Source organism: Alosa alosa, chromosome 17, assembly GCF_017589495.1.
Source record: "Alosa alosa isolate M-15738 ecotype Scorff River chromosome 17, AALO_Geno_1.1, whole genome shotgun sequence".
Taxonomy (NCBI): Eukaryota; Metazoa; Chordata; class Actinopteri; order Clupeiformes; family Clupeidae; genus Alosa; species Alosa alosa.
Window position 1 is genome coordinate 29,927,176 of NC_063205.1, and position 8,994 is coordinate 29,936,169.

The window sequence follows — 8,994 nt, forward strand, 5'->3', positions numbered from 1 at the left end:
TGAGGCTACCCAGGAGTGCGTTTCCCAAAAGCATCGTTGCTAACTACGGTAGCAACTAACATGGTTGCAACTATGTAAGTACGACACAACTGTTCCCCAAAACGATAGTGTGAACTATGGTGGTGGAACTTACATAGTACGATGCATCGTGACACTGCGTCAGTGTTTCCCAAAACCATAGTAGCAACTAACGTTCGCAACCACTATGGTAAAGTTGTGTAGTTACAGCTACACCTCTCGACCTGTAGTATGTAGTAAGAACCATAGTAGACGACGTAACCCTGATGACGGAACACGCAGAGGACAGATGGATGAGAGGTAGCCATTAAACGATCCCATAACATTGCTGTGGGATACCATACCATAGCATTGCTGGAAGCTACAATTGCACATTACTGGACAACGTTATGTGGTACAGTGGAAAGTGAAGTGTTGTGGAGTTAGCCCACAACAGAGCGGCCTGTGGTGAAGTGCTATGGTGACCGCAATCATCTGTGTTGTTATTATTCGTGAATTTACATGTAGCCTAATGCTAATGTGTCAGCACAGATTCTTTCGAACACCAGTTAAGTAATCTGGTGATAAAGCTTTTGAATGCCAACGGTATTGTTATGTGAGGCTAGCATTGTAATTGTTATAAAAGGATAACGTTACATTGTAGTCGTATGTTAGTGTGTTTGGATGAAGCATCTGCTAATCATACACATAGCTAACGGTATATGGACTCTATAGCCCATTATGATGTGGTGAAGTAACTGTGCTGTGGCAGAGACTGTAACGTGTGTGCTTTACATGAGAGAGGTCAGGGGTTCAAGACTGAGTCGATGGATGTGAGGTGAGTATGCCTGTGGAGTGGGGTTTGTGTTGTATCTTGTCTGATCACAAGCTATGTTTAGCGGGTGTATAAGTTAGGCTACTCTTAGTTATTATATGATCTTGATATTTAAACACATGAATTACGCTGAATTATGTTGGTACAATGACAGAATGCTGCTGTGAAGTTGAGTAGCCTCTCGCTTGGAGAACTTTAAGACCTCTGGGACTTAAGTGGGCATGCAGAGTGCTGTGGTCAGTGTCAAAATGTGACATGATTTTCACTGATTTAACTTGTCCTTCATGGCCCAGGTATGGGTAGGCCTGTCATGGGAGGCGGAAAAATGGTAAGTTGCCTTTGCTTTGTGACCTTTCAATCTGTGTATGTATTTTGATGTCATGGCTCATAGGGAACATGTGTGTGTGTGTGTGTGGGAGGGATCATGGGGAGAAAGTGATGGTGGGAAAGTTAAGTACATTTACCCCCTCACCCCCACCAAACTAAAAGAAATGTAAAAAACATAAACAAAAGGGGAAAAAACAGGTAATGTGGCAGGGAATTGATTGTGGGGTTTGGGTGTTTAGGGGCCAAACATATGTGCAACTAATTCCCAGTGTGCTTCCAGGCCAGCAGGAAGGTGTGCAGCAGCCACTGGAATGACCTCTTCCACCTCCTCCACTAACAGCTCCTCATCAGCTGGCAGTGGGATGTGATCCTGAAGGGCCATGTTGCAGAAGCGCCGCCACCAAAACTACACTGCACACCTTTGCAGGATGGAGCTTCAGGCCACCAGCGGATTTGCTCACACACCTTTCCACATGCCCAGGGCCCTCTCCACAACAACGCGGGTCCGGCTATGGGCGTTGTTGTACCGCGCCTCTGCCTCGCTGTCGGGCTCCTAGATGGAGCAGTTGACATGCTTGTATTATCATAGGGGGTTGATGGAATAAAGTAGGTCTTGAAATGTCAGTGCACTCAGGGAATATAGACATGCATTTGAACAGTATAGACTTTGCTACTATCTCAGCAGCAGAAGGCAACAACATGAGCAGCACCTACAGTAACACTGTGTGTGAGTGTGAGTGTGTGTGTGTGTGTGTGTGTGTGTGTGTATGTTGGTACAGCTGGCGCAGATCCTTCAACCATTTGAGCATTGAAACATTTGTGCTATGTGAACTGTCATTTTGTGGTTGTGATTCAACACACAACTTCATAACTACAATGGATGAAAAGTAATGGTAAAAAAACTATCTGTGCATTTAAAATATCATGAAATACTTGTGTGTGGTAACAGTATTCAATTTTCAGTGTCACAGTGAAAACACATAACAAGGGCAACATTGGAAAAATGCTGCATAAAGGCATGAAAAACTTCCAGTGAAATGAAGGGCAATCATAAAGTAAAGTATTCATTTATATAGCGCTTTTAGAACAGAGTGAAACTCAAAGCACTTACATAACAACATGTTCAACATTGTTCATATTACATATCCATATTTATTCTGCTCTTACTGTAAGGTAACTGCTAAAATACTGCACATATTTATATTTCATTTATATTACTCTAAACCACCTTCTGCAAACCAACTGTATACTACTGTCTACACTGCACTATATTTATTGTCCTGTCAATGCACCACCTGTCTATACTATGGGTGTGTTCCAAACGGGAGACAGCAGCCTACTGCCTCCCTCCCTACATAGAGAGCTGTCTCACTAGACATGACTTTGGATTAAATGCATCTTCTAAAAATGAGCGTAGCACTCTAGAATCTTTGGTTAACACTACGGAATGACGTTAGCAAAGGCCTGACGTTAAACTAAATTAGCTTACGTAAGCTAGCAGGCTAACGGTATAAATTAGTTTTACGGCCGGCAGATATATCAGACCAGACGCTATTAATGGTTACAACAATGGCATAATCAGATAGTAAATTGTTTATTTCTAATCTGTAATCTGCAAATCTAAGCAAAATAAGATCACACAAATGACATTTTAAACAGATTCAGCAGCCATTACCGATGTCATCCGCCATGTTTGTTTACCTTTCACAGCTGTTTCAGACGTTGCCTCAAGGGAACACCCTATTTCACATTGCACTTTTCTGCCTTTTTGGCACTTCTGGTTAGATGCAAACTGTATTTGGTTGTATTTGTACTTGTGCTCTGCACAATGACAATAAAGTTTAATCTAATCTAACCATGCCAATTTTCATAGAACATAATATACATTTATCCTAAGCCTAGGCAGCGTATGGTCTCCAAACAGTAGTTAAAACTAGGACTACAGGTTCTAAACGATCATAGGAATATGTAGTGATTAAGCCCATCCAAGATTCCAACACCATTGTTAATTGATCATTATCGAGGCTCGAACCTACGACTACAAGATCCGAAATGCAGAGGTCTATCCTTTCACGCCACCTTGTCACGCTACAACAAATGAAAATATTGGCCAATATTTAGCCTATAGGCTATTCGGTGTGTTTCATTAAATGTGTAACTTATTTGTTCCCATTTGCTCGGTTGGCGATTTATGCTTCACTGATTAGGCTAATTAGTAGGCTACGTTCAATAGACTGTGACGTTATTATTAAAATTATCATTATTATGCCTATTATTATTATTAATAGCCTTATATATATATTTTTTTAAAGCATACATAGCCCAGGGCCTATTGAAATTACTGCCTATTGTTGTAATAAGTATTATCATTATTTTTATTATTATTATTATTATTGATATTGTAACTGATGGGCCCAGGAAACGTCATGCAATGTCAAATTTCATTACTTTTACGTGACTTAATGCGTTCGGCTCTAACCGACAGAGCCCGACATTCTCCGAACACATCTGCAACCATTGTAGTCTGAACTATGTTGGTTGAAACCAACATGGTTCAAACTACAGTCGTAACTTACATGTTGGTTAGTTGAACGATGCATCGTACCACGTTAGTAAAAAGCTAACCTCCGTAGTTGTACGGGAAACGCACCCCTGGATTACACCCTCTGAAGAGAGCAATCATGCATAGTACTGCTGTAATAACCACATAACACTATACTTCTACTTTATACAACTGATTAAATCAAATATAAATGCAGTTACAGTAAGTAATACATGTCAGTTAATTTCATTGTGAGAAAGTGTTAACGTTACAAATTCACATCCGATTCATTCACTTTGGCACAATTTTCCTCTACATGAATCCTAGTGTACCCTATCAGTTTTTGTAACTCTCTCTCTCTCTCTCTCAGAAAAAGGCCCAGAAGAAGCCTAAGAACAATCACTAATAAGTAAAGTGAATGTTACTTGATTTCTCATGAATGTTACTTGATTCCCTCCCTGATTATCATTTATACTCATCTCTTACTTTAAATTCTTCTGGACATAATCTGTCAGTTTATTCATTCTCACATGTACACAAGGCCAATGCGATACAATGATATTGATAATTGATAAATATCTGTGATGATTATTCTGTATCTTATTTGATTTTGAAATAGTACTACTTTAGATAACATGTCTACATTTTACATACATATGTGATACACAAGCTTAATGCGATGTTTTTATTTTCCATGATAATTCTTTTGTACCTTATTTCCGATTTTTGAAATACAACTAGATCACGTGTCTACATTTTACATTCATACGTGATACACGAGCCTAATGCGATGTTATTGTTTTTCATAATTCTTCTGTACCTTATTCCTTGTTTTTTGAAATACGATTTTCAAAATACTACTAGATAGCGTGTCTACATTTTAAACGGGCCTAATGCAATGTATTTGTTTTCCATTGTAATTCCTCTGTATCCTATTACCTGTTCTTTGAAATCCGATTTTCAAAATACTATACTATGTATCTACATTTTACATTCATACATGATACACGAGCCTAATGCGATGTTTTTATTTTCCATGATTATTCTTCTGTGTCTTATTCCCTGATCCTGAAATATGATTATAGTCAGTCTACATGTTCCTGAATTACTATTTACTATTATCTTGCTTCATGTCCCTTCATCTTTCAAAGATTACTGTTAGACTGTCAAGTAAGTGCTGTGAAATAAAATATCTGTTAAACTACAAATAAGTAACTGATGTGAAAAAATGGATTTTTATCTTTAAAATGTTGATTTGAGAGTGGATGAACTCAATATATGGCACTTGTTTCCTGTAATTGTAAAAAATTAAAGACCTGTTGTGTAACTAACGTGAAGATCACCCCAACATGAAAATGATGTTATATACTTAACAGGAATTTAATGTTATGGTAGTCTGCCGTTAAACAACGGGAAGCTCCTGGAAGTCCTGCCAGTTGTTTCCTGTTAATTTACAGGAAATTAATGTTGTTATTTTACATTAACTTAATGTTAAACCAGGGCACCGTTAAATAACAGGAACTTCCTGGAAACTCTGCTGCCACACACACACAAATCAGTAACTAACTACTGATAAGCCAAGGGCTATACGCGCGTAAGAAAGCCTAAACAACAACGAGATCGCAAAATGAAAGCAGATTGTGCTGAAACAAATGAGATGCGCGCAATTTTCATGCGCTCTGGTGGTAGCTTGAAATTACTGAAGAAAGACTTGTTGTTATGGATATAATGAAAAATTTTTCAAATGAAAGGAACTGCAGTCGCAGTACAGGGAATATATTCAAACAGCAATATCATGCGCTTTTTAGCTCAGCTCAAGTCTAGGAAGACAGCAATGGAGGACTGCTGCACTGTAAAAAATGAATCCTGGTGCCAAGGAAATTACACACAAAAAATCAAGTATGACTTAATTTCTTGAAGCAGTCGCCTTAAAAAAATAACTATTATGTTTTCCCCCAAATAAATCAACTACATTTGCGAGAAATATATTCAGAGAAAATGTTCCCTAAAAGAATTGTGGGAAATTGCACAATTTCTCGCTGATAAATGTGCAGCCTTTTCCTCAAATATTTTGAACATCTGAAAAACGTCCTTCAGTTGAGATTTTGAAAAGAATGCCTCGAAGACGGACGCCATTGAAGTTCAGCATGGAATAGTAAAAGGTAAAGTATTTTGTTCCTGCTACTTGTGAAAGCTAGCATGAAACCTACTACAAATATACAATTAAGTAATGTCACATCACAGGTATATATTTTCATACCAACGTGTTTGACCTACTAGGAAATATTGGTGAAGTTAGCTTAACAGTAGCAAGGTCGCTAACGTTAGCTGTAGAAGCTAGCTGCTACTCAGATGGTTGGTAAACTAACCAGCAAGCTAACCTTAACTTCGGTAGGTTATATTATAACCTTATCAATTTCAAATGGCCAAGTTTATAATCATTTGTAATACTTGGGACACTCTAAACTGACATTAATATATTATTGGAGTCGACGATGTCTTAATCTTTTTGTAACGAATTTGAAAATGGTTGGTTGGAATTTTAATAGCCACTGAGGGAATAGCTAACATGCTAACGTAGCTGGTTAACATTAGTTAGCCAGGACTCCACTGTTCTAAGCGATCTAGTGTGGTGTCAAATGCTTGTCTGGCACTAAGGGATCTGTTGACTGACTAATAACGTTAGCCGAGACCACCAGGGCATTCTTTTAGGCATTTGTAGCATACACGTGGTGTAAGGTAACTGTTAGTGTTGTTGGTTAAGGTTAGGTGCATTGTCCATTCTCAGTAATAGTATTGATATTAGTTAAGTGTCTGTTGGTTTTATTTGGGTTATTTAGCGATTATGTTAACATATTTGAACACAAACACTTCTGTTTGTCTGCGGTTAAAACATTTGGTAGCCTACATAGTAAATGATGTCAGGATGAATTTTGGAAGTCCTTTGCTAGTTAAGTTAGTTGATATACTGCTGATAGTCAATTGTGGTTCTTGTGTTTATATAATTATGGATTTTGTTTGTTTTAACAGGGTTGGCAAAATGCTCATCAAGGTCCAGTACCGTGGACTAAAAAAGTACCTCAAACTGCAGCCTGGTTTTTCTTATGAAAGTTTCATTGAAGAAGGTAAGGTTTTATGTGAGCTTAGCTAATACATTTAAAATCCATGTTTGCATGCATCTGATATCAGATCACTTGGCCAGTGGGTAAGGTAAAAAAAGATTTTGTTACCCTTTAGTTGAATTAAATTAACTAAAATTGGAAACTGAATTTCTTAAATTCTTAAAGCAACCCTTTAAGATTCCAATTTTGTGTTTTTGCAGAATTTGTGCCAGCAGGTTCTTCTACTCTAAATTCTTCACTTTTCTGAAGTGATATGGAGAGGTCCTCTTCAAACAAGGGGCATCAATCTCCTGGTGCAGGAGAGAACACCTCTGCCATAGGGGATGCAGCAGAAAAGGCCAAATGGGTGAGCATTTAAAATTAAAATCTCACTAGGAAAAATCCTTGTCTGTCCTCCAAATGCGGAAGCCTGGCTTCGTGTTCCGGTAGTGTCAAATCAACGGGCACGTTCAATCTTGCAGCACTACACAGATCTGGCTGAACGTAAGGCATGTTTTTTAGATTCAGCCAGATCTGCTTGCAGATCCAGTGCTGCAAGATCGAACGCGCCCGCTCATTTGGCGTTAACGGAACACGAATTTAGGCAATTTTCTTCCTTCAGATACAGGTCTTGTTATAATCTCCCTGTACACTTTCAAAAGTTTATAACACTTTAGTTTGTCTGTAGAGACCCTCACCACACTACCAAGTGTAATCATATTTTGAGCACTGCCAGTGGTTTAAAATAGTGTTTGTTTTTTCAACATGCTTGCTGCCCCCTTAACTTTCACTGTAGCCTATGCTGCTGTCTGTGTTGCAGTCTTGCTCAAAACTCCACCAATTAACACAATTTTGCTACCACACTACCATAAATATACCCTAGGTTGTTTGTGCTCTTGAGTTACACTTTAATACATTTCCTGTGTTTTTAGAGGGTGCAGGTAAGTTTTCTCTTTACAAGTGTATCACCGTTATTGTTTCTCTTTTACCCATAGATGGTCCAGGAGGTTCTGGAGAAGAGTTCAGGAGGAGAGGAAACAATGGAGGAGTATAAGAGATTGAGCACCTTGACACACTGCACAAGACGGCATCATATCCTGGTCAGCCACATTGTTGAAATGCATGGGTATGTTTTGTTTTGTAATGTGAAAAAACAAAGTAGAAGCATTATTGTGCACATATAGCCTCTCACACAACTTGCCTGCAGCGTGACAAGAAAAACCTAAATTTGGTAGTAGAATTGTTGTGTAAAAACAATTTTGAACTGATGTTTGTCCTTCTTTACACTTCTCTCATCTTCTTAAAGGAACTCTGGATCTCATTCATAGTCAGCATTGGGTCCTTGGTTACCTGTCTGACCAAGGCCCCTTTGTCCCAGGATTACTCAGTTTGGCTTGCATTTTTGCGGAGAGTTGGAGGATTTTGTGTAGATGTTGATGAAGATGATATGTTTGTTATATCTCTGTCAGTCGTCTGAATATTTTTAAATGTTTTTTTTAAATGCCCAAGCTATTGTTATTTTTTTTTTTTCTCAACGTCAGGTTTAATTTACACTGAATAAATGCTGTTAAATGAAATACTGACTCTCTAATTGTGTATATACACCACATCCTTTAAAATGTATAGTAATAGACTTATTTAAAACATGCATAACTGCTCAAAATAAGTGAGGCAACTATATTACACGTGATTTTATCATGCGATATTAACCAGAAAAAAATCATGGAAATTTCCTTGATTTATTTTGAATATGCTTAATTGCATTGAGATATTTTACACAATTTGTTTTTGTATACATGAATAATTTAAGTAAATTTCCATGATTTGTTAAAATCTATATTCTTAAAAATAATAGGGTTATATTTTTCCCTAATATTTTCACGTGTAATAAGTTGCCTCATTTTTTTCATGCATTCCTACTGTGTCATTTTTTACAGTGTGTATGAGCTGATGAGGACGCCCATATAGCGTGCCACAGGTTGGTGAAGGAGAGTGCTCAATCGTAGTCAGCTAGTTGATCACAGTGATTTTATGCTTTTGTGAGAAAGAACACCGAAAGCAAGAATTTCCCTAGCAGACTTTTACAAAATTTGACCGCTGTGTACATTTAAGCAAGCCCCGAGATGCCGTAGGTTACATGCGTCGTGCAACGCCCCTCAGCTGTTCTGAAATCGGTGTAGCCTCTCGGGGCT

General features: G+C 38.1%; 1 long non-coding RNA gene across 1 annotated transcript; it reads left to right on the forward strand.

Moving 5' to 3' along the window:
* Positions 1–5,346: 5,346 nt before the first annotated feature.
* LOC125310350 lies at positions 5,347–8,364 on the forward strand. Its single transcript, XR_007196288.1, has 5 exons — positions 5,347–5,863; positions 6,732–6,826; positions 7,024–7,169; positions 7,798–7,928; positions 8,109–8,364. It is a non-coding gene; the product is annotated as an uncharacterized LOC125310350 (long non-coding RNA).
* Positions 8,365–8,994: the final 630 nt, after the last annotated feature.